The sequence below is a fragment of the Erythrolamprus reginae genome, chromosome 1, assembly GCF_031021105.1.
Source record: "Erythrolamprus reginae isolate rEryReg1 chromosome 1, rEryReg1.hap1, whole genome shotgun sequence".
Lineage (NCBI taxonomy): Eukaryota > Metazoa > Chordata > Lepidosauria > Squamata > Dipsadidae > Erythrolamprus > Erythrolamprus reginae.
This window is the reverse complement of record NC_091950.1, coordinates 351,316,450-351,342,357: the sequence shown is the minus strand read 5'-3', so window position 1 is coordinate 351,342,357 and position 25,908 is coordinate 351,316,450. Positions and strand designations below refer to the sequence as shown.

At 42.3% G+C, this 25,908-nt stretch overlaps 1 protein-coding gene across 1 annotated transcript in view; it reads left to right on the top strand.

The window, feature by feature from the left end:
* Positions 1 to 25,908, top strand: part of KCNK5 (potassium two pore domain channel subfamily K member 5) — a 45,392-nt gene that overhangs the window by 8,227 nt on the left and 11,257 nt on the right. The gene's annotated exons all lie outside the window — the stretch shown is intronic.

Genomic DNA, 25,908 nt, shown 5'->3' with positions numbered 1-25,908 from the left:
TTATGTGGGTGTACAGTACTTAAATTTAGTCAACTTTTTTATTGTGGTCTGACAATTATGCAGAAGCAAAAATATATTACTAGTGTTTAACTAAACATTGTCCCAAAGCTGGGGGATACAGAAGCTAGCAGGCAGCCATTTTAATGCATTCATTTCTTGGAGCCAAGCTGGGAAACTTTCTCCCTTTTAGCAAAAATGAATAGGCTAGGGTTTTTTTCTCAGTTGAATAAATTGGTGAAAGGATCTTTATTAGCATTGTAAAGGAAAGGATCCCAGTGACAGTCAGAATAGCATGGGAATGGAAAGACAGCTAAAAAAGAGGGGAGAGAGATTATCATATTGTCATGACTTACAAATTGATCATTTTTAGATAAACTTGAGTCTTTTTTAAAAGTAGCATAATTATGCTCTATAATTATGTTTTCGGTCTGATGTGAAAATGTGTTGTCCGTGCCTTGAGAGAAATGTTTGATTCAAATGTCAACAGGCAGGAGAATATAAACCTGATTATATCTCTCACCTCTTAGGTTTCCTAAGGGAAGACTGGAAAATGTTAGTTATTGTTGTTGGTAGTGATAGTTTTGTTACTAAAATATTATGGGAACTTTTATATGAAGTGTGTAACTTACATAATTTAAGAACATTTCATTTCCTCTACCCCCCCAAACATGAAATTTATATCTCTAAAAATATTAATATGATGCTATACTTTCTAACTCAGATGTCTATTTCGTAGATTTTTATCTGACGCCTTTTTAAAACCCAATTTCTAAATGTTATAGGCTAGCAGTGAATAGCAATAGGTCCAAATTATGGCACTGTGATAGAAAAATGTGAATTTGCCTCTTCAGTTGATTAGTTCATAGCACAAACCAATGCATTGTTTTACTTGAGTCGGTTTGGATATCTTAAGATGGTTATGACTGGCATTTTTCTCAGTGCTCAAATAGTTCGATACTTTCACAGTGCAAATATATATATATTGTCAAGATGTAATTCTAGAAGAGTTGTAAGGAACCAGTTTTCCTTCAGGTTATCCCTTTCTTTAGTACATGTATCATTCATGACTGGAATGGAATCTTCCATTCAGCAATTGAATAGCTGGAGGTTTTTTGCTTTGCTTTTTTGTTAAACCTGCAATGAAGATAATCAGCTTCAGTCCCACTATCTACCCACCAGTTGTTGGATGATCACTTCCCCTCTTGTATGTTACAGTGCATGTTATCTGGCAGGGCCAGGGAGGAACAATGCTAGCATAGATCTTATCCTCTTTCCTCTGTATGAGTTGGGCAATAAGTAACTGATCTACAATTGTTACAAGATTATTTCAAAAGATAGGTAGTAGTTTGATTTTGATGGCATGCATAAAGCCCATTTCAGCCCTATACCTAAAAGAATTTGGGTTCATCCACGATTCTTATGAAAGCAGATTACATGTGGAAAGTGGGTATGGAGCCAAGATCCCAGCACCATTTGGCACCTTAGCCTTTCTCCTTCCGTGTTTGGCATCGATACATGCAGAGAAAAGTCTGTGAGCTTTAAGTTTACCATGCAGCTGGGTAGTTAATTGCAGATTTTTCTCTGGTGCAACTGTGTTTAAGAACAGCATATCCTAGCGTATGGTGAAAAACTGCATACCTTCCATTACTTATGTTCATTTATGAAATTCACTGTGAATTAATCTCTGGATTCCATAAAGCACATGAGAAATCTTGTGATGGATCAGGCAGTGTACTGATGTCATGAGAATTCTTGTGTATTGCATGAAATCAAGCCACTGAAAGGTCAGGCTGTGATGATCTTGTGTCCCCTTTGTTAGTCTTGTAAGTTTCTCATTATAATAGCTATAAAACTGCCTTCCCCAACTCCAGATTGGAAGCATGTGCATAGGTTTATTTTGTTGACATAATTTAAAGAGAAGCACCTACTTTTTTCAAAGAGAAATGATTCTTTTAAAGGGTTAGGAAACTCTTCACGCCAGCTCCTGCCAGTCATCTGTTAAACTAAATAAATCCAGAACAGAGCAATTTTGTAGTACAGACAGTGAATTAAGGACAGTGGTTTTCACAGCTTTTTAAGATAGATTGACATACCATACTATTGATTGCTTCATTTGGATTAGACTTCAGGGTGGGGAAGAAGCAGCTGCAGCAGCTACGGTTAATTCTCAATGTGACATATTTGTACTTTTAAAAAGAAGAGGATGGTGCTCTTGCCATACATTTGATTTGTTTCTGGATATCGTTAATTTTTTTTTTAAAAAATCACAAAGTCAGGGTCCCAAGTAAATGTGTGATGCATCATGAAAATGTCTTGTTGGAACTGGAGCAGAATATTTTCCCAAACTAAACCCAAATAACTTAATTTACAAATGGAAAGAGTTATCAGGGAAACTTCTGACTAAGGACAAACTTCCTAAGTGATTGGTTATTGCTGCCATCTGCTCTAGGAAATCTACTCCTTTTGATTATATACAATCAGTTTAAAATGGGGAAATATTGTATCATAGGGCAGTTTTGCTAAGCTTCTAGAGAGATTTCTCAATGTTACTTTCCCAATTTTATACAATTTAAATCATTTTAAAGAGTAATACTGTATCTTTAATTGAGATGTGAAACTAGTATAAAATGTGTATGACAGTAGGAATCCATGAAACATTTAGGCAATATTCAAGCTTTCATTTTGCAGACATCTTAAGAATTTATATCCAAACCTCCTCCAACGTGGACAGCTGCTTCTTGGACAGAAGTCTCAACAGCTGCTGTCCCTTTTGTGACCAGCAAACTATTGAGATGATCACATTTCAAGCTTTATGATGCAATAACACTTGCAGCTGCACTTGTTTCAAAAAAAGGGTGTTCCATTTTCCGTGGTTATTGTAACATGCTACTTGGTTAAGAGAAGGAAATTTGTGATGTTTACTTTTTCTCTATAAACGTACAGTAGATGCTGTTAAATGGGAACAAGGTGAAAAAGAATAATGAATAGAAATCTTTTGCTTCAAGCAGAATTTAAAAAAATGTGAACAGCAGGTTTTCCTTTTATGCCATCATACATACACATATCTCTTAATATAAATATGATCTTTCTTGAAAATCTTGTCGGTAGGGTGATTGTTTGTGATTTATCAGTGTAATATACCGTACTCTGTATGATTGTATGTTAATTATATAATGAGCCAACCACAATTTGTATGATGTTTTGCTGCCAAAAATACTCTATGTAGTCATAATCCAGTGTTCAAAGCAGGGCTGTTAATTATTTCTTCATTGTAATCTGCTTTAAAGATCCATGCTTCCTTTTACCAGTTAGATTTATTATATATCCTATTAGCTGAATTCTATTTGGATCCTTGGTGGGAACTTCCATTTGGAAAGGTTTTGCTCATAGCTATGATTTGCAGTACTATAGTAATATCTCCAACTTTAAGATTTGTGGAGTTGAATTCCCAGCAAAGACGGCTGAGGAATTCTGGAAGTTGAAGTCCACAAGTCTTAAAGTTGGCAAGGTTGGAGATCCCTGCTATAGAGCAGGCATGCTTTTCTTTGTCATGTGACCTCTGCCTCCACACCCTAGTGCAGTGATGGTGAACCTATGGAACGGGTGCCACAGGTGGCACGTGGAGCCATTGCCCTAGCTCAGCTCCAACATCTATGTGTGTTCTGGCCATCTGATTTTTGGCTCACAGAAAGGTTCTGGGAGGGTGTTTTTTGGCTTCCAGGGGGATGGGTGAAGGCATTTTTACCCTCCCCCCGCTCCAGGAAAGCCTTTGGAACCTGGAGAGGGCGAAGCATGAGCCTACTGGGCCCACCAAAAGTTGGGAAACAGGCCATTTCCAGCCTCCAGAGGGCTTCCGGGGTGGGGGAAGCTGTTTTTGTACTCTCCAGGCATTGAATTATGGGTATGGGCACTCACGCATGTGCAGTAGTGCACCCATACATTGTTTTGGCACCCGAGGGAAAAAAGGTATGCCATCACTGCCCTAGTGTCTTCAACTTTATTCTGTTCATGGATGAGAACTTGAGATCCTAGTTATAATATTTCTATTTATTACTGTTTTTCTCTAACAACCCAGTTATTTTTTAAAAAAGTGAAAGGTAATGCAGTTTTAAGAAACTTGCTAAAAACTCTTGGTCTGAACTGACACTCCACCAAATGGTTGCAATGGATAGAAGCAAAAAGGTTTTATCAGGAAAGTTTTTGAAGCATTTACTATAACTTGGAACTCTTATTAGGTAGGCATTGGGGTTAGAATATCTGGGGGGGGGGGGGGAGAAATCAGAGGAGCCTGATAACTAAGATTTAAATTCCTCTACCTGTTTGCTGTTATGTGCTAGTCTTCCAAATGTTTGCAGCCCAGATTGAATAGTTCTTTAGAAGATGTCAGATTTCATGAATCCCTCAAACAACTAGAATAATACAGTGGAACCCCGACATAAGAGCTGCTCTACTTAAGAGCAACTCGAGATAAGAGCTGGGAGGGGAGAGATATTTTTGTTCTACTTACAAGCCCAAATTCGAGATACAAGCGCCAAGGAGCTGTCTCCTGAAGCCAAACGCTAACTTCCGCGTTCGGCTTCAGGAGACAGCTGCGAAGCGGCGCGCGTGTTTTAAAAGGTTGCAGCCGGCCTGGGGGGCTCGGGGGGGTGCTTGCAGCTTTCTTTCTTGCTCTTTTTCTTTCTCTCTTTTACCTTCCCTTCTATTTCTTCTTTTCTTTCTCCTTCCCACCTTCTTCCCTCCCTCCCTCCCTCCCTCCCTTCACTCATTCCTCTCTTACTCCCCCCTTTCATAAGTTTCCTTGCTTCCTTCCTCTGTTCCTGTCCCTTCCCCCTTTCTTTCTTTCTTTCTTGCTCTTTTTCTTTCTCTCTTTTACCTTCCCTTCCTCTATTTCTTCTTTTCTTTCTCCTTCCCACCTTCTTCCTTCCCTCCCTTCACTCATTCCTCTCTTACTCTCCCCTTTCATAAGTTTCCTTGCTTCCTTCCTCTGTTCCAGTCCCTTCCCCCTTTCTTTCTTTCTTTCTTGCTTGCTTGCTTGCTTGCTTGCTTGCTTGCTTGCTTTCTTGCTCTTTTTCTTTCTCTCTTTTACCTTCCCTTCCTCTATTTCTTCTTTTCTTTCTCCTTCCCACCTTCTTCCCTCCCTCCCTCCCTCCCTTCACTCATTCCTCTCTTACTCTCCCCTTTCATAAGTTTCCTTCCTTCCTTCCTCTGTTCCTGTCCCTTCCCTCTTTCCTTCCTTCCCACCCTCCATCCATTCATTCACCCATTCCTCTCTTGATCGCTTAAAGCCAGTCCCTGGTGCAAAAAGGGTTGGGGACCTCTGTCCTACAGGATTGGGTGGCAGAGAAGTTGAACATATGTAAATTTAAAAGTTTAAGAAAGTTTACAAGTTAAGTGAAAGAAACTTCATTATTCATTTATATGTACATGTACATTTCTTCATTAAAAACATGTCTTTCTGCATAATTTAGACTAACTTTGTGAGTTTTTTGAGGGCTGGAACCAATTAAAATTATTTACATTAATTCCTATGGGGAAAAGTCGTTCGAGATAAGAGCTGCTCGACTTAAGAGCCCAGGTCCGGAACGAATTAAACTCGTATCTCGAGGTACCACTGTATTGGCAAAATTCAGGCATGAAGAGTTCAATGTAATTGTGTATTAAATGCTAACCATAAACTTAAAAAACAGAAATAACTTTCCTTGACAATTCTTCCCTGAGCGCCAGGAATCTGTTAGAGGAGAAGTACTGTATATATAGATGAGCTAAAAGGCTCTGATGTAAAATAAGGTGCAGTTTTGTTAAAGCAACATGGCTAGAATTTGGTGTAATAGTTACTTTAAGTAGAATTTTTTAGAGCACCTTTTCTTTTTTATTTCTTCACCTAAATTTCTTGGGTAGCAAAGTACAAGGAGATTTCTAAATCATGAAAATTTTATTATGAATGTTAAGTGTGGTGCTGATTTTGATTCTATGGTGGACACATAAGGCTTAGAATGCAATTCAGTGACCTGTCCTGTGCTTATTTCTCTTGGTTGCAATTCTGCTTATGAACTGAGAAAAACTGAATAAGGAGAAATCTTTGGAGAGGGGCGGCATACAAATGTAATAAATAATAATAATCTAATAAATAATAATATCTAAATTAGATCATTAATTCTAGGTAACAAAGGTTCTGTTTTATATATATATCTATAGATATATAATGCAAACTCTAATCTTATGGATATGCAGTTGCCTCCATTTTGAAAGAATATATTTTACATATTAATTTTCGAGAGTCTTTTGTTATTAAGAAATGAGGAATAATTATATTATGAAGGACTTGGAGGTATTCTTTCTTGGCTGTATTCACCCGATATCAAACACACTCAGGGAGAGAGCATATACACAGACCATGAAGTATAAAGTTCATGAAAACAGAATTAGATATGTTTACCTCTGCTACATATCACTCTACAAAGTAGATGCTGATTAATGTTGGGAAAAGATTGTGTTGAAATTATTTTACTTAGAATAATATATTTTACTGGAATCCTCAGAAGGCATATGAGAGCAGATATTAAAATATGAAAGCAACAGAAGGAAAAAAATATAAAATGGCCTTTGTGCAGCAATTCATATATGGATTAAAATTGATTGCATCTGTGCTAATGTGCAATGATGCAACCATAGTTTTACTGTAAACCATGCACACAAGTATATCAGTATGACAATATTGACAGATAAGACTATTCCCTATGCTGTAATTTCATTTGTGTTGATTCAAAATGTTTCTAAATATAATTTTAAAGGCCGTAAAATAAAGAAATATGAAGAGCAGCAACCAGTTTTATGCAACTTTGGTTTTTATAGTTTGTTCAAACATGTCTCCTTTCTAATTATATGGAAATGTTTACCATATTTTTCAGAGTATAAAACACACCAGAGTATAAGACTCACCTTAGTTTTGGGGGAAGAAAACAAGGAAAAAAGGCCTCTGCCTCCCAGCAAATTGGCAAACAGCAAACAGCACAGATGATGTACACTGTTTGCTGTGTATTTCTGTGCATGTGTGCTTGACCCATAGAAATAGCAAAGAATTGGAGACATGTCCATTATAGCAATTTATTAATCCAAAAAAGTTTTCTTAAATGTAATCACACTAACTTCTCCCAATTATTTAAATAGATCTACTTCAAACATGATTAAATGAGGGGTTAATTCAACTGCCTTATCTTAATACTAAAACAGGAAACGGTTACATTTCAGATTATACTTTTACAGATCTTTAAAATTGATATGGCTTTCTGGAAGTATTCTCTGCTTTTTAAAAGAAGATACAATAGTACAGGGCCTCTTCAGATCATGCATTTATTTTAAAAATCCTCTTCATTTTGTTAAGTTAATAATAAAGCAGTCTATTAAAAAAGTGCAATAATTTGAACATTCTATAGGCATTTATAGTTATTGACTTACCTCATTGCAGCAAAAAACCCAGCTGATTTAGCACAGTTGATCCATTCAGCAATTTGCCTTGTGCAGCTTTAGTTTCAATTTTATTTTAGCATGTAGGCTTGCTGGCAAGTTCAATCAATCAGCTGAATGTCAGATCAGTGGCTTGTGCTTAGCAGGCTCTGCTGCTGTTTGCTGCAAGGAGGCAGGCAGAGACCAAAGACTGGGCTACATTCAGTGTATAAGATGCACCCAAATATTCACCCTCTTTGTGTGTGTGTGTGTGTAAAAAGGTGCATCTTTTACTCTGAAAAAATATGGTATCTAAAACTGCAAGGATAAAAGAAAAGTGGTCTACTTCTTTTTGAAAAATCCATCAAGCATTCCTTAGAAATGCTTATAGGAACCTTTAAAAAATGTAGGTGGTTTATATATAATGCTGTACAATACAGAAAACTGGAACCATTTCTCATTTGCTTGCCATCAAATTTCATAAATGTAAGAATCCTATTCATGATCCATAACTTACTGCAACCATTAATAGATTCTGCCATTTTTTACTTACTTTAAAATTAGTATTTGTCATGAAGACTCATTATCAAGAGATGCTGTTGTCTTCAAGAATGCTTGTAACTTATTAACAAGAGGCAGCTTCTGTGATTTGAGGACAGGGAGAGAAAGCAAGTTCAGTCTTACTGAGAAGCATAAAGCAGAGATAACTATGTTTTCTTTAGCTTCTACTTATTTGTGTTGAGATAATGCAGGTAGGTGAAAAGTTCAGAGATGACACTGATTTGCCTTGGGTGTGATCCAGAAGTCTGAATCCTAGTTTGGTGCAGGATTGTCATGAAAAAGTACTTGTCTTATGATTACTATAAGCAGGATTTCAACCACATACAATCTTTAGGCTGTCATATTTTGTTCCTCTGTTAAGGATATTTTTTAAATGAGATATATGGATAATTCGCCTAAGAAACCAATTATGCTTTAATGTCATTTATCACTATTTTTAAGGTTTGTGCATACATGAAATTGTGCTACAGTTGTTGAAAAAATACCATTCTACACTAAAGGTGAATTGTTTGCTAAGTTTAATATTTATACTTAAAACAGCACCTTTCCTGTGCTAATGTCATTTTATGTTAATTGCTTTGTCTTCCCCACACTAAGCAATGATAATAATCCATTTTAGGCATCCTTAAACTTCATTTTGGGATAGTCTTTAACTTTGCATATTCTAAAGCAGGGATGTCAAACTCACGTTGTCATGGCAGCATCACATGCTGTATCGGGACTTCCCACCTACTCTGCTAAACTGGGCCTGGGCGTGGCCACCGCGTGACTCATTCAGCCCATGGGCCTGGAGTTGGACAGCCCTGTTCTAAAGGCATTTATCCTGGTATTTCTAACCCTTTTCCCCTTGATTTATGTTGATTCCCTTCCTTGAAGCTTGAATCATTCTAATATTCACAGAAATACAAATTTATCCAATATTCCCTGCAGCAAAATGCATTAATTAAAAATTAAATAATGCACCAAAGATGAAGATTGATATAAAGAAGTATAAGAAGCATTCCTCTCCCATACTCTGTGAAGTTGTGACAAAAAAATAAAACTCTGTTCATTGCATTGTTCAGTCTTGTAACAAATAAGAAAGCAGACAACTTTTGTTCCCATTTCTAATACTTCAAATTACTAATTTTTCTACATTCTGTGACATTCTATTGGATAAGAGTGGTTCTTTCAGATGCAAGATCAGGTTACTGCTTTAGTAATTATACAGATTTAAAATAATAAATAAGGCAGTCTATTTTGCAGCCTTAAACTATCTGAACAACGCTTATTATATAAATATTGAAAGAATAGTCAAAACTATAGTCAGATTTATGTTTTTCTGTATTAAATGCTTCAAAGTACATCAGGATTCTACCTATGCTGTCAATTTTAACCAAATTGTGGTCCTTATCTTTCTCCGTACTGAAGGAGCGGGTCCAGCAGTCACATGGGTTGCTCATGTCCAATCCGGTGGAACTGAGCCTAGTATTAAAAAAGCTTGCCGGATCCGCCCCTTCCCCAGAATTCGCTCAGTTCGCATATCCTGCGGTTGTATTGTGATAGCTCGTTCAACATTCTAACACCTTCCCTTCGATCTTTTTCTTCAAAAGTAGTAAGAATTGTTTTATCATTATTATTTACTTGCACTAATAGCGCCAGCCGTTTGTGGCTCGGCTTTTTTCCTTTGGAGAAGTTGCGGTTTCGTTTTCCCCCGGCGGTTTTGCCGTGTACGATCCCCGCGGCCGCTTGTGGATTCTTTTAATCCTTTGGCCTGGAGGTTCTGGTGCAAGTATTAATCTATTGATTTATTGATTCTTTATTGTATATAAAATATTAAAGGGCTTAAGAAATTCCTCCTGCGGAGTGAGACGTCTTCTAGTCTCCTGGACTTAGTCGATCGCTTCCCCTTTAAGAAATATACGGAGCGATTTTTCGGCGCGAAGGCCTTCGCGCCCTTTTTAAATTTAGGCCTCTCGTGTTGGCCTCCTGCCAGCCGCGTAGGCCTCAGTCCACCGCGTGGATCCCGGAGCGGGCCTTGGGGGTCCCAGGCTAAATTCTCCACCGGCTAAGCCTCCAACCAGAGTGCCTTGGTTTACTTAATTAAAAAGTTTAGGGAGGCTGGCCCCGCTGGATTTGGGGACACGAACTCTGGGTTTGCCCAGATTGTCCTCAAGTCTCAGCAGCTTCGAGGCCTCGAAGCAGGATCCATTCCTCTTGGGAAGTCCTTGAAATTCTTCTCCTTATTTATTCAGTTATTGGCTCAGCCTTGTCTTCTGTTAATTGTCAGACTATGGCTACCTTTCCCAAGAGAGGCACAACTAAAGGTCCCAGAGAGGCCAGGCCTACAGGCGATGAGATTACTAGTATCCCCCAGGCCTCTTCCTCCTCTTCTCCAGGGGCCCGCCCCTCGACCAAGGTCACCAGGGCCGAGAAGAGAAGGGACCTAGCCCTACAAAGAATCCATGACAAATCAGCAAAACGTTTGAAAGTGCAGGCCCAAGTAATCAGTAGTCAAGACCCCCCAGAGGCTTCTAGTCTACCTCCTTCTGGGGTCCCTGTGTTATCTCTGGATGAGCCTAACCTAGACAGACCCCAACCTAACCTATGGGGCATAGGGCCAGAGGAACCAGATATTATTGAAGATTCCCCCCAGCCAGGATCCTCCCAGGCCTTTAGGGATTCTTCTGCCATCCCTGCTGATATTTCCAGTTTACCTCCTGAGTTCCAATCTATTTTTGCTGTGTTGTCCAAGGCCATTGATGCCAAACTCTCCACCATCAATGAGCTTCCCTTACCTCCTCCTCCTTCTCGTCCCTCCCGCCCCTTGGGTTCCTCCCCAGCGGTTAGAGCTCCTATTCAGGATGATTCAGATTCCTCCCAGGACGAATATGAGGATATGGAGGATGAGGAGGACCCTTTTCAAGGCCTATCAGATGATGAGGAATCCCAAATAAAGGTTCCTTCTCCAATTACCATTTTTCCTTCTCAATTATTCAAATCTCTCCTCCTCAAAGCTAGAATTTCTACGGGATTAGCGGCCCAGGAGAAACAAGCCTCCACTTCCACTGATCCCCCGGAGGAGAATTTACCTTACTTCACAGAGGAACAGGAGGATAACGAGGTAATTCCTATGCCTAAATTGTTTAAAGATGCTTTACTCAAACAATGGGATTTCCCAGCCTCTGGCCTTAATCCCTCCACCAAGGACAGAAAGTTGTACAAACTTTCCTCTTCCTATGAAGAGCTTCTATCCTTTCCCAAACCGGATGAACCTGTCAAGATTCTTCACTCGGCAGCGGCTGTGCCAGGCGAGGCGGAGGAAGTCCTCCGCCCAGAGGACAAGCGCATTGAACAAATGCTCAAAAGAGGGTTCACCGCAGATTCCTGGTCCATTAAAAGTTCGGCAGCGGCTTCCTTTTTCTCCAGAGCCATGCTGCTGTGGCTTCGCCAACTTCAACAGCATATTCCTCCCGATGACTTGAGAGGTCAACAAGACTTCAACAAGGTCTTTGCAGCTGCCCAGTACGTGGCTGATGCCACCTTACAATCTACCAGATTTTCTGCTAAGTCTATTGCAGCTTCTACAACGGCAAGAAGACTCCTATGGATTCGCCCTTGGCAAGCGGGAGTACGCCAGAAGTGGCAGTTATCCCAGGGCCCCTTAAAGCGCGACCTTCTCTTCGGTGATCTTCTGGATCCACTCCTCACGGAAACCACGGACAAGAAGAAAGTTTTGGGCCCAACCACAAAAAAGGCTACCAAAACGCAGTCCTTTCGTCGCCCAGGGCGCCAGCAAGATCAAGCGGCTTCCTATCAGAGATCTCCAGGTCAGTATTCCCCCCGCTTTCGTTCCCAAGGTAGGAACTCCAGGGGTAGAGGTTTTCGCTTCCAAAGGGGAGCTTCCTCTAACAGGGCTTCAAAAAAACCTAGATGGTAATCTTTCCTCTATTCCCATAGGGGGTCGCCTAGCTCATTTCGCCTCTAATTGGCGTTTCACCTCCAAGGACCCTTGGGTCATTGACACTGTTCAATCAGGCCTTCTTTTAGAATTTATTTCTCCTCCCCCTAAACGTTTTATTTCCTGCCCTTCTCCCAGGTCCTCCTCAGATTGTAACCGTATGGAGGAGGCCATTTCTCATCTATTGTCCATCAGAGCCATTCAACCGGTCCCTTCCGGTCAGAAGGGCCTAGGTTTTTACTCCATCCTATTTATGGTTCCAAAGTCCTCCGGAGGTTGGAGAGCTATTTTGGATTTAAAGAAACTTAACCTATTCATCAAATATAGGAAGTTTAAAATGCACTCCTTGTCTTCTATTTTGGCCGCCATTCACACGGGAGATTTCATGGTCTCCTTAGACCTCACTGAGGCCTACCTTCACATTCCTATAGCCAAATGCCACAGAAAATTTTTACGTTTTTCCTTTCAAGGCAGGCATTTCCAGTATAGGGCGATGCCATTTGGCCTTTCCTCGGCCCCTCGGGTCTTCACAAAGCTCTTGGGGTCCCTGGCGGCCTATATCCGGGCGTCTCCCATCCACATTTTATGTTATCTTGATGATATTTTGATTCATGGGAACTCCCTAGAGAAAGTAAAAACAGACCTTTCTGTCACCATGTCAGTCCTTCAGGACCATGGTTTTTCCATCAACTTTGATAAAAGTCACCTCCAACCTTCCACATCCATCTCACACCTGGGATCCATTATTGATTCAGAATCCTCCCAGGTTTTTCTCTCTCCCGAGAGAAAACTCAGTATAGTGGAGTTAATTTCTAACATTTTATCTAATTCTTCAGTATCCATAGTATCTCTGTCTTCCCTTTTGGGGAAGATGGTGTCATGCATAGGCATCATTCCCTGGGCTCGCCTTCATGCTAGGGAACTCCAGTGGCTCCTATTACCCTTTCAGAGATCGGGGCACAGCAACTCAAATCGGCGCATTGTCATCCCACTAAGTGTTCGCAGATCCTTCAAGTGGTGGAAGTCTCCGGCCATGGACAGAGGATCCCCGTTCAGGTGTCCGGATCAATTTGTCATCACCACAGATGCCAGTCTATCGGGATGGGGCGCCCACGCCCAGGGGATGATAGCCCAGGGCACGTGGTCCCCGGAGGAAGCTTCCAGGCCAATCAATTGGCTAGAGTTAAGAGCCGTTTCCCTGGCTCTGAAGCATTTCTCTCCTCGCATTCCCAACCGGCACGTTCTCATTCTCACCGACAACATTGCCACAAAAAGCCATATCTGCAGACAGGGGGGCACGAGATCCAAGGCTCTCATGAGGGAGGCCCTCAAGTTAGGCCTTTGGGCGGAGAAACATCTCCAGTCGCTCCTAGCCGATCACATCTCGGGGAGCCTCAACGTCCAGGCGGATTGGCTATCCCGAGCAACGATAGACCCAGGAGAGTGGAACCTCCATCAAGACCTGTTCCATCAAATCAGCCTCAGATTCGGCCTACCAGTCCTGGATCTCTTCGCGACCAATGCGAACGCCCAACTCCCTCGCTTCTTTTCCAGATTTCCATCCCCGGGAGCGGAAGCAATCAATGCCCTCCGGAGTCCATGGCCTCCAGGCCTACTCTACGCATTTCCTCCAATTCCAATCCTCCCGGACGTGATTCACAAGGTCCTCACCGAGAGGGCCCGAGTAATCTTAATCGCCCCTCATTGACCCCGCCGGCCCTGGTTCGCGGATCTCCAACAGCTGTCCGTCCAGGACCCTTGGCGACTCCCCGTTTCGGGGGATATGCTGCGGCAGGGGGCCTCTTTCCATCCAGACCCGGAGTGGTTCCACCTCACCGCCTGGCTGTTATCAGGAGAGACTTAGAACTGCGTGGTCATGACCCCGATTCAGTGGAGGTCATTTTAAAGGCCAGAAGGGGTTCGACCAATCGAATCTACGACCACACATGGTCCAAGTTTCACCAGTGGTGTCTACAGGAAGGTCTCTCCCCTCTGTGCATTCCCATACACAGAATTATTTCCTTCCTTATGCAAGGCTTCCATAAAGGACTTTCCACCAGCACCCTCCGGCGTCATCTGGCAGCCATTTCATCTGTCCTAGGGGGTCCCCGCAGACAGCCTCTCCGATCCTTCCCTGAAGTTCAGGAATTCCTCAAGGGCATAGCCAACCTCAGACCTTCCAAGGTCCACAGGTATCCATCCTGGGATTTGCCACGGGTTCTCCATTCCCTCACGCAGGCACCATACGAACCCCTAAAATCGGCGTCCCTCAGGTACCTATCCTTTAAGGTAGCATTCCTGGTGGCTATTACCTCTGCCCGACGCATTTCGGAGCTGGCTGCCCTCTCAATCAGGCAGGACCTTTGTCAATTTCATCAGGACAAAGTAGTCTTGCGACTGGACCCCACCTTCTTACCCAAGGTCAGTTCCATGTTCCACAGATCTCAGGATATTGTCCTACCTTCCTTCTGCCTCCAACGAGACCATCCCTTGGCAATTAGATGGCACACCCTGGATCTCATCAGAGCGCTGAGAATCTATATCCAACGCACAGGACCCTTTCGGAGGTCAGAAGCACTTTTTATAGCCTATCACCCCAGAGTCATGGGTGCTAAAGTGTCTTCAACAGTAATAGGCCGTTGGATCAGAGGGACTATATCTAAGGCCTATGAGTCGGCCTCCCTCTCAGTTCCAAGGAACATCACAGCGCATTCCACCAGGAGCGCAGCCACCTCGGCCGCTTGGGCGACTCAAGCCCCGTTGGAGGAGGTCTGCAAAGCAGCCACTTGGGCCTCGCCAAATTCCTTCATCAGGCACTACAAGATTGATTCTTACGCTTCAGCGGACGCTGCCTTCGGCAGAAGGGTACTCCAATCCGTTATCTCACACGATAGCAATCTAATCCCACCCTAGGGACCATCTATTGGGTATGTCCCATGTGACTGCTGGACCCGCTCCTTCAGTACGGAGAATAGGCGTTGATTGCTTACCTGAACGCCTCTTCTCGTACGGTGAGCGGGTACAGCAGTCACTTCCCGCCCTTGTATGTGTCTTCTTTACCTTTCTATATCTTTCTTCCTCTAACAATGAGAGTTGAACACTACAGAGCTTCACAACTGAGCCTAGTCTATGGATTCGCGAATTCTGGGGAAGGGGCGGATCCGGCAAGCTTTTTTAATACTAGGCTCAGTTCCACCGGATTGGACATGAGCAACCCATGTGACTGCTGTACCCGCTCACCGTACGAGAAGAGGCGTTCAGGTAAGCAATCAACGCCTATTTTAATGAAAAATTTAAATTTTACCTTTTCCACAACATCATTTTAATGCTATGCACTGCATAGAAGCCTAATAAGAAAAAGATTACATTTAAACATTTATTTTAGAAATAATCCACTGCTGTGCATAAAATTATCTAACTAAGCCAGTTTACAACTTGGAAATATTCATGCTTCAGCAGAGATATTGCAATATCACTGTGAACTTTGTTGCCATTCTTTGAAAAGATAGCTACAAAAGGAATTGGCTTTATCTTATTTATTCATCAAATTTACATGGCTGCTCATGTTACAAGAAAGAATTGCGGAATCAGCAGTCAGTTGCTGAAATGAACAAATGGTATCTATTGGCAACAATCAGTCCTATACAAAACACAGTATAGGGAAAACTTGACTAAGGCCTTGGCAAATTTAAACAGTTATCAAAGAATACAAAGTTAATACATACAATTTGAGCATTTTTTCACTTTTCTTTGTCTGAGTGGAGCAAGAGAAATGGAAGCATGTTATTTAAACAGTTCTTACAAAGACCTGTAGTGCAAAGGGTAAAAATTCCTATTTATGTGAGGTAAAGTGTGTTGGACCACTCTCATTTTAATTAGTGAATAAGAATGAGCATGCAGATTTTGCTTCTCAATCTCATTTCAATTAATATCTATGTACTAATGGTAAATTATAGTGCTCCTTAAAAGATTGAATTTTCAACATTTCTGTGTAAATTTGATCTAAAACTTGAGCTGTTCTCCACACAAGTCTTAAAACTAAACAGAGAGTTCCCAAATGTAAGCAGTGCTACACATACATGAAGTCTAAACTAATTTTAAAATAATTCCTTACTACCGAAGTTCATGCTTGACATGAGAAGGTGACAATGACAGAGGAGCAAGACAGGTACAAGTTTATTCCCACTTTCTTCCCCAATCACAATTTCAACAGGACCGAACTTGCCTTGTTCAATGCTACCGGTCAGTGACGACGAACCTATGGCACAGGTGTCACACGGAGTCCTATCTGCTGGCACGTGAGCTGTTGCCCTAGCTCAGTTCCAATGTGCATGTAAGTGCCAGCCAGCTGATTTTTGGCTTCACACAGAAGCTCTGGGAGGGCGTTTTTGGCTTCCAGGGAGCCTCCTTGGGGATGGGGAAAGGCATTTTTACCCTCCCCCAGCTCCAGGGAAGCCTTTAGAGCAGTGTTTCCCAACCTTTTTTGAGCCGCGGCACATTATTCCCATTTTCAAAATCCTGGGGAACACTGAAAGGGGGAGGGGGTGGCTAAAGAAAAGTTTTGACAAAAAAAAATCTTCCTCCATTTCGCTCTATTTCTCCCTCACTCTTTCTATCTCTTCCTTCCTTCCCTTCTTTCTCTTTCTCCATCCCTCTTTCTTTCTTCCTCTCTCTTTTGCTCTCTTTCTCTCTCCCTCCTTCCCTCCCTATATGTCTTTCTCTCTCCCTTGCTCTCTCTGCCTCTCTTGCTATCTCTCTTTCATTCTCTCTCTTTTTCTCTCTCTCTCTTTCTCTCTCTCTTGCTATCTCTTTCTCTCTCTCTCTGTCTTTCTTTTTCTCTGTCTCTCTTTCTCTCTCTCTTGCTAGCTCTCTTTCTTTCTCTCTTTCTCTTTCTCTCTCTGCCTCTCTTGCTATGTCTCTCTTGTTCTCTCTCTCTCTCTCTCTCTCTCTGCCTCTCTTGCTATGTCTCTCTTGTTCTCTCTCTCTCTCTCTCTCTGCCTCTCTTGCTATGTCTCTCTTTCTCTCTCTCTCTTTCTCTCTCTTCCTTTCTTCTCTGCGGAGGCCGGCGAAGGTTTTTCTTATTTTAAATGTTCCGGGTGGCAGGGGGATGCGGAGCCCGCACGCACGCACCCCCCCCGACATTCCAAATCCTGCCTCAGCTGCATGCAAGAGGGGCCGGGCGGGCGTTAGCAGCCCGATGAGGAGGACGACAAGCCGCTGCAGCCACCCCCAATCCCCCCCCTTCCCTGGGTACCTTCCAAAGGCCCCTGGAAAAAGGCAGGAGGTAGCAACGAGGCGCGAGGACAAGCAGGCAGCTTGGCGGAGGGGAAGCGCTGACGGGCTCTCCTCCTTCCCCACCCCCGCGCTTCTCTCCTGCCCTGGCTTTTGCTTCGCCCGCAGATTTCCCCGCAGTTCAAAAGGAGGCAAGAGGTGGCCTGGATGAAATTGCGGGGAAATCATGGGGCGAAGCAAAAGCCAGGGTGGGAGAGAAGCGCGGGGGTGGGGAAGGAGGAGAGCCCGTCAGCGCTTCCCCTCCGCCAAGAGGTTATTGCCGCCGCCTCTGCCTCCACTCAGGCAGCCATCGTGGTTGAGCTGAGCGAGAGGAAAAGGCGCGGTGACCATGGTGGCTCCCTGAGTGGAGGCAGAAGCGGTGGCAATAACCTCTGTGCTTTCTACGGCAGCGTGGCTGAGCTGGACGGAGGGAAGCGGCAGCTCCCACTCGAGGAACCCACGGCAACGGGCGACGGCTTGGTGGGAGGCGACGGCGGGAGACACAGGCGGTGGGAGGAGAGGGAACTAGGAAGCGACTGTGAAGCCCAAGACCATCCACAGGACGACACTCAGGCAGGGGCGCCGGCAGCGCCCCGCCCAGCTGGAGCTTCTCGCGGTACACCTGGCCATGTCTCGCGGCACACTACTGTGCCGCGGCACACCGGTTGGGAAACGCTGCTTTAGAGCATGGGGAGGGCAAAACATAAGCCTATTGGGCCCACCAAAAGATGGGAAACAGTCTGTTTCCAGCCTCCAGAGGGCAAGAGAAGCTTTCCCCCACCCCAGCCCTAACTTGATGCTAACTGTCTTCCCAGCTTCTTATTCCCTCTGAAGAAGGTTTTTTCCTGCCCTAGTCTTTGCAGGCTTGTTTTCATTCCTACTCCCTCTGAAAAAGGCTTTTTCAACCCTAACCAGGGGATAAAATAAAGCACTAAAGCTGAACAGATTAAGGACGCTAGCCAGATGAATACCTGATAGGTAGATCCCCCCCTTATTTTCCTCCCCCAAAACTAAGGTGCATCTCCCAAAACTAAGGTGCATTTTATTTACCAAAAAATATGGCAATCCTAAATGGTGACAACATTAAAAATAGCTGTACAATTGCTTTAAAGGGGCAGGAACATGCATTTTGAGGAAGTATTTGTCACTTCTGGAATAACCTCTACTTTTCAGTGAAGATGAGCTCATTTTTATGATGGCCACTGGTGCATGGTTAGCCTTGTTTCTCTGGTTAAGTATTCCACATCCTTATCAAAAGAAACTAAAAGTCATATATCAAAATAGATAGGTGAACTAAATTTGTATGCCAGTTCATATATAAGAGATTATGTTATGCTGTTATTTCAAGAAGTGACAACTCTGCTATACAGAGTATGTTAAGTTCAACTTAGTCATAACAACAAAGCAAGAGTAAACAAACATTTCCAATTTGATTGAGATTATCAGTAACCTTTGGGTTGGTAAAGTACATGAAAGGATTCCAACTCTACACAAGTTTTTTAAAGAGCTGATGAGGAAGTCTTCAAGATTTATGGGAATAAATTTAGTGAGTAGTTACTTTGAATCTTTTGGCTGAAACAAATGATCAAAACAGGAAATGCCTCTTGACTATATTTTAGATAATAATATTTTGTGTTGATATTGGATTAGGTGTATGCAATTTGTTCTTAGATGGGAGTGTTTGTGAAGTTTTACAACATTTAATTATGATCTCTTATTTCCCAAATGAAGTACAGTGGTACCTCGACTTAAGAAGTTAATTCGTTCCAGGTTCTTAAGTAGAAATGTTCTTAAGTAGAAGCAATTTTTCCCATAGGAATCAAGAGCAAATAATGTGTGCAAACCCATTAGGAAAGAAATAAAAGCTTGGAATTTGGGTGGGAGGAGGAGGAAGAAGAGGAGGAGGACAGTTGCTGCTGAAGTAAGTAGGTGAGGTGGGGTGAATCAAAAAAATCCAAAACTTTAAGGCTTAAAAAAAAAAGAGGGACTCTGAGGCAGAACTAGAGAAAGGAAAACACGCCGTTCACTCTGGGCTGCCCAGAGCGAAGGGAGCGGGGTTTTTTTCTCTGGGCACTGGCAGAGGTTTATTCCCTCTCCAAGTGCCCAGAGAAAGGAAAATGCCAAAGCCTCCTTAAGCACCACTGAAAGGCTCCTCTGGCAGCCCAGAAAAGCCTGAGATGGCCAGGACTAAAGGGGGAATGGCAGGAAACAGGGCGGGCCTTCGTGCTGCTCTCAAATTTCCTGGGAAATTTTTCCGGGCTCCGGTTCTTAAGTAGAAAATGGTTCTTAAGTAGAGGCAAAAAAATCTTGAACACCCGGTTCTTATCTAGAAAAGTTCTTAAGTAGAGGTACCACTGTACAAAGAAATACAGAGTCCTATCCTGTGTTTTTTCTCTATTGGATCTTTCAGTTTTGCTTTTCAATAAATGCCAGTTAAATGAAAGTTAAAAATCCCAGTAGATGACACTGACTTCTAGCATCTTGGCTACTAGTTTAAGTATAGTTATTTGTTGTCTCTTACCCAAAGGTCATAAAACAGAGGTGAGTTTCTTCTGGTTCAGACTGGTTCTATAGAACTAGTAATAACTTGGCAGCCTGGGTCGTTGAAACCAGCAATGACCCAGGCCTGCCACGCTCCGAGCCAGTTCTCTTGACAGCACCATATGCAGCAGCATCTTGGTTTTTGCTTCTGTGCATGCATAGAAGCTTTTTTTTTTTAGTACTGCGCATGCACAGAGAGTCATTTCTGGGAAGTGATGCAAACAAAGCGAGCATGTGCAAAGTATGCACTTCCTTCATGATGTGAACCTGTAGGGATGGTAAGGAGAACCTACCCCTGACATAGAATGTTTCAGAAAATTCAAGTGTTAAGTTGAACTTCAAATAACACTGTAAAGTTGAAGAGGGAACCAGAGGAAAAAATGATCAGCCATGCTACATTAGTTTTCTAGAATCATTTGAGTGGTTGATATGTCAAGCGGCTGAGCTATTTACAAGAGTTGTTTCCTTAAGTCCTTGTCTTGCCCCTGATTATATGCTACTGTGTAAGTAGCTGGGTTCTCAGAGGCTAAATGAAGGGACATAACATTGCCACTTATGTCTGATATAGGAAGCTAAGATAGGCAGGAATCAAGGACCACGTTTATGATTTAGATATACTTTGAGGCAGCCATAATGCCTGTGTATGAATTTGCTAGTACACATTGTCCATATATTCAGTCCTCTGAGAAATGCCTAAAGGGGTACTGGCACCAATTGCTCTTAAAGGAGGTGCAGGCTGCCCAAACTGCTAATCCATCATTACTAAAGTGGCTGATTTCCTGTAATATTTATACAATATTGGGATAAATATTTATGATAATGGATAAAACCATAATAATATTCATACTATATGAGATGACTGAAGTTGAAAAAGGGACCCCAATTTCTGACATGTCAAAATAGCAAGCAAACTAATGTCTCACATTTTTAACAGTTTAATATAGAAGTGAAAAATGGGCAAAAATTTTCATGCTCTTCTTTCCCCCACAAAGTCAATTTGTACAGTATGAAGAAATGGCTTTGCTATAGCCATCATCTCTAAAATGATGAAGTGTTTTCCATTTTTCAGTTCCAAGTTAGCTTGGCATAGCCCATAATGCCACGATTTGTCTCAGCTTGTGTGTACTTCACTACCTATAGAAAACAAAAAATCTCCAATTTTAGATGAGTATCTACTAAATTTGCTTCAGTAGTAGCAGAGGTTTTTTTTTTTTTAAAGCACTCAATGATGGTTAGGAATCCTAATATGATACCGTTGAGGTCCCCAGATGCTTGCTGTGCTCCTTTGCTCCACTTTAAAATATCACTGTAAATGTAAGTGCCAACTCCTGGGCCCATTAACTCTGGAACGCCTCGAGCAATTTCAACAAACTTGGTACATAAATGATTTACCCTCCGGAAACAAATACCTTCGGGGTATGTGTATGTCTGTGTGTTCCAGCATAACACTTGAATGCCTGAGCCATTAGGGAGAGCGAGTACGGCATCTAGCATGGCAGTTGTTTGTTTGTGATGTCACTTCCTTCACAGTTTCCTTTAGAAAGCCGCCGTGACATTTGCTGACTAGCAGACCAATGGGAAAGTGCCTGAGATTCCCTTCTCTTGGCAGAAGGCACTGCCAGTGGATTTGGTCCCAGGATCATAGAAAAGGCAGGAAAGAGGAGCACTTGGGAAGGGCAAGGGAGAGGGCAGGGATGATGGGTGTGGGAGTAGGGGGAAGAAAGGCCCCTCTCAATGACTTCCTGTCAGAGAAAGGCTTTGATGTCTGTGATTTTTTCCGCCAATACAGGATTATAAATACCCAGGCAATAAATAAATACCTAAGCAATGCCAGGCTATCAGCTAGTAAAGGTAGATTGTGACCACCTACCTTTATAAAAAGTAGGTGGTCTCAAACCAGTGCTTTCTTTGGAAGTGGGCCTATCTTTAGGACTGGAGAACACAGTCACAAGTTTATTGTCCAGGAAACTGATGATTTGTAGCTGATCACATCTTCTGTGACTGCCCTGTTGCAATTCTTGAGTTGAATTCTGAAAGAACATTGGTGGATAGGGCTGAGGGTGATGGGAATGGGGAAAGGAAGGTTTGAGTGGTTGCTAGACATTAAATGTCACAAAATATAATTGTCATAAAATATTCACATCAGTTTCTGTGCATCCTATATCAAAATCTGGAGTCAGTCATTCATTTTATGCTTTCAGTGCAGCTCTTTCTTGGCACTAACGCTCATGTTATTGCTGCTGGTGCTGTTGATCCTACTTGTATTAGCATGCAAGTCTCTTTATGCCAAGGGGGCAAACTATTAACATAATCTAGTGAAACCTGTTGGGGTTATAATGTAACAAGTTTCATTGTTGTTGAATGTTATTATTGTAATATTCGGCTTTATTGGTGTTGATTAGAATTGACTGCGTCAATCTAACTTCAGGTTTGTCTTAGTATGTTTAGCCATTCATAACGAAACTTTGATGGAGCTTAGTGCCTCCACTTTGCCAGCTGTCACATAACTATTCTAAGGGTTAAGGATGTACTACATAACTTTCAAGGAAGTTTACAACCATTGGGGTTGCTGAGAGGTGAGAAGATATTTACAGTGGAACCTTGTTTTCATGAACCTTGAATCAGTGTTTTGGATATAACAAACAACATTTAAATTTTGTCCATAACATGCTTGTCTAAAGCAACCATCAAGATCCTCATTTAGCATATCAGTGCAAATAATGCTCAAGTATGTTATGCGGACTTTATACATTAAAAAAGTGGTGGCACAGTGGTTTGAATGCAGTACTGCAGGCTACTTCTGCTGACTGCCAGCAGTTCCGGCAGTTCAGATTTTACTGGCTTAAAAGTTGATTTGGCCTTCCTTCCTTCTGAGATCAATAAAATGAAGACCCAAATTGTTGGGGGCAATATGCTGATAAACTGCTTAGAGAGGGCTGTAAAGCACTGTGAAGCTATATATAAGTCTAAGTGCTATTGCTATTTTAAAATTCCTATTTGTCATTTAACAAACAGACAGCTTCCATTGACACCCCTTTTTTCCATTAGTCTGTTAAATTGCAGATTTAAATTATTGTTTTACTAAACTCTTTTTTTAAGAAAAAACAACCCATCCAGAAGACAGAGCTATGTTTCCAGGATTCAGGTTTTAGCTCTCTTTGCCGCTTCCCAAACTACTGTCTGTGATTTATTATTTCAGTCATTTATATAGTGAGAGTTCACAGACCCAGAATAAGTCTTTCCATTCAGTACTTGCCTTTATGAATGCTCAATTGTTTTATGTTCTTTTGTCACAGTGCAGAACCTTTTAAACTCAACTCCAATTGATACTTTCTCTTTTTCCTATCCTGTAAAACCTATTTTTAATTTTAATCTCAGAATAATAAGATTATATATATGCCATGCCTTGTATATGTATTTTCTGTGTATAGTATAGCTAAAAAGCAGGATTTATTTTTGGAAAAGAATCCTGTTTGATTGTATTTTGTAACTAGAATTTATTTAAACTTAAAATGTACTTTGCTGCCCTGAGTCCTACACGATTGGGCAGCATATAAGTCAAATAAATAAAATTAAAATTCCTACAAATAGTTGTCGCTTAGACCAGCATTTCCCAACCGGTGTGCCGCAGCACACTAATGTGCCACGAGACACGGCCAGGTGTGCCGCAAAGCTCCTAGGGAAGCTCCAGCTGGGCGGGGCGCTGCTGGTGCCGACCTGGAGCTCCCACTCGGAGCTGTCCCCCGGCTCCTGCTCAACGCCGCGGTTTTCGGCGCTCTCCTGCTGGGCCCCAAAGAAGGAAGGTAGGAAGAAGGAGAGCTTCATTCTTCGCGCCTTTTTCTCGCCTTCCTTCTTTGGGGCCCAGCAGGAGAGCGCCAGAAACCGCGGCATCAGGCAGGAGCCGAGGGACAGTTGGGAGTGGGAGCCCCAGATCGGAGGCACCGGCAGCGCCCCGCCCAGCTGGAGCTTGTCTGGCGTCGGCAGCAAGTGTCCTTTGGGGCCGGCGGGCGGGCACTGGCGGTGGGAGCGGGGGGGGTTTGTGGTGGCTGCAGCGGGCGCAGGCAGTCGCGGGGAGATGGCGGCGGCGAGAGGGAGCTCCAGGCGGCGGCGAGAGGGAGCTCCAGGCAGTGGCGAGAGGGAGCTCTCTCTCTCTCTCTCTCAGCTGACTGCAAGCGGGAGCCCTGACGGTGGCGGTTGGACGTGCTGCTGGACGCCGTACATGGTGGCGCTGCAGGCCTGGCATATACAGCGTCCAGCAGCACGTCCAGCTGCCGCCGTCAGGGCTCCCGCTTGCAGTCAGCTGAGAGAGAGAGAGATAAAGAAAGAAAGAAAGAGAGACATATAAGAGAGGCAGAGAGAGAGAGAGAGACATAGCAAGAGAGGCAGAGCGAGAAAGAGAGATAGCAAGAGAGGCAGAGAAAGAGAGACAGAGCGAGAAAGAGAGACATAGCAAGAGAGGCAGAGAGAGAGAAAAAGAAAGAGAGACATAGCAAGAGAAAAAGAGAGACAGCAAGAGAGGCAGAGAGAGAAAGAGAGACATAGCAAGAGAGACAGAGAGAGAGAAAGAGAGAGAAAGAAAGAGAGATAGCAAGAGAGGCAAAGAGAAAGAAAGAGACATATAGCAAGAGACAGTGAAAGAGAGAGAGCAAGAGAGAAAAAAGCAAGAAAGAGATAGCAAGAGAGACACAGAGAGAGAGGGAGAGAGCAAGACATAGAGGAAGGGAAGGAGGGAGAGAGAAAGAGCAAAAAAGAGAGGAAGAAAGAAAGAAAGAGGAATGGAGAGAGAGAAAGAAGGGAAGGAAGGAAAAGAGAGAAAGAGGGAGAAATAGAGCGAAAGGGAGGAAGAGAGAGGGTTTTTTGTCCAAACTTTTCTTTAGCCCACCCCCCCGCCCGCCCACCCTTTCAATGTTCCCCAGGATTTTGAAAATATGAATAATGTGCAAAAAAGGTTGGGAAACACTGGCTTAGACAATACATGAAATTTGCAAGAAGTCTGTAATGAAACACTTTCAGCCAATAATGTTAAATCTTTCCATGAATTTTTATAATTTCCATAAATGCAGGGTTTTTTAAATTATTCTCTTGGTTTTGCAGCTTCCTGATAATGAAAACTGAAATACACTTAGATAAAAATCTAGATAATATAATAACAACTAGATTCTATTAAAAGCTGCCCTGAGACGTAGAAATCAAATAAATAAATAAATAAATAAATAAATAAATAAATATAATCAAACAGACAAACAAATAAATAAATAATGCTTGTTCTGTTTCTTACTTCAAATTGTCAGAAATATCCAGGTATTTTTAATGGCTAGTCTTGCACTATGAAATTATGTTTGTTTATTCAATCTCGCCGTTAAGAAGTAATATAACTAAAACATGTGGGAAATATAATGAAAGCAGTGTCAAGCAAGGCCACAGCTCATCCTAAGTTAAAGCATGCCAATAGAGACCAGAGGGAGGTGCATCTTTGGCAGAGGAACAACTATGAGTGTAAACTTGTGAAATGTTGACACAGCAGTGAAAAGAGTTAGTCCCGTAGCCTCCTCAGGATATGAACTGAAATGATGGTCTCTTCCTTTCCATCTGCTGATTTATGCTTTCCACCTCTTACCCCGCAATACAAACACTTAAAGATTGTTTCAGCTATTTCATGGATAAGAAATCGGAGTAAATCATTTGGGTGGAAACTTTGTTAACGATTAAAAATGACATAAATAAAATATGGCCCAGTGAAATTTACTTCTGCTTAATAACACAGTTTACCTAACGTAATGGCTAACAATGAAATAGAAACAAAAGCAGAATTACAGTTATCTGTTTGTCAGAAAATGATCCTTTTCTACATCTGTATATACTCTGATGGTCCTAGTGTTTTAAAAATCTGGAATGGCCAAAGTGCTATCTAAATATCTTGTGTGGGAGAGAGGGGGGTGAGAGAAAAGGAGAGGTGATATACTATTTTGTGGGGTAATTGTGGGGAAACTAGTGTCAAGTTCACATGCGCCTTTTATTTTTCTCATGTTTTGATTAAATTCATATTTTTGTGGCATTCAAACTGTACATTCAGAAAAATAGCTCTAGCCATTCAGACATGCAAGTAGTATGACAAAATGCGTGGCTACATTTGTGCAAAGCAAGGTTACTTT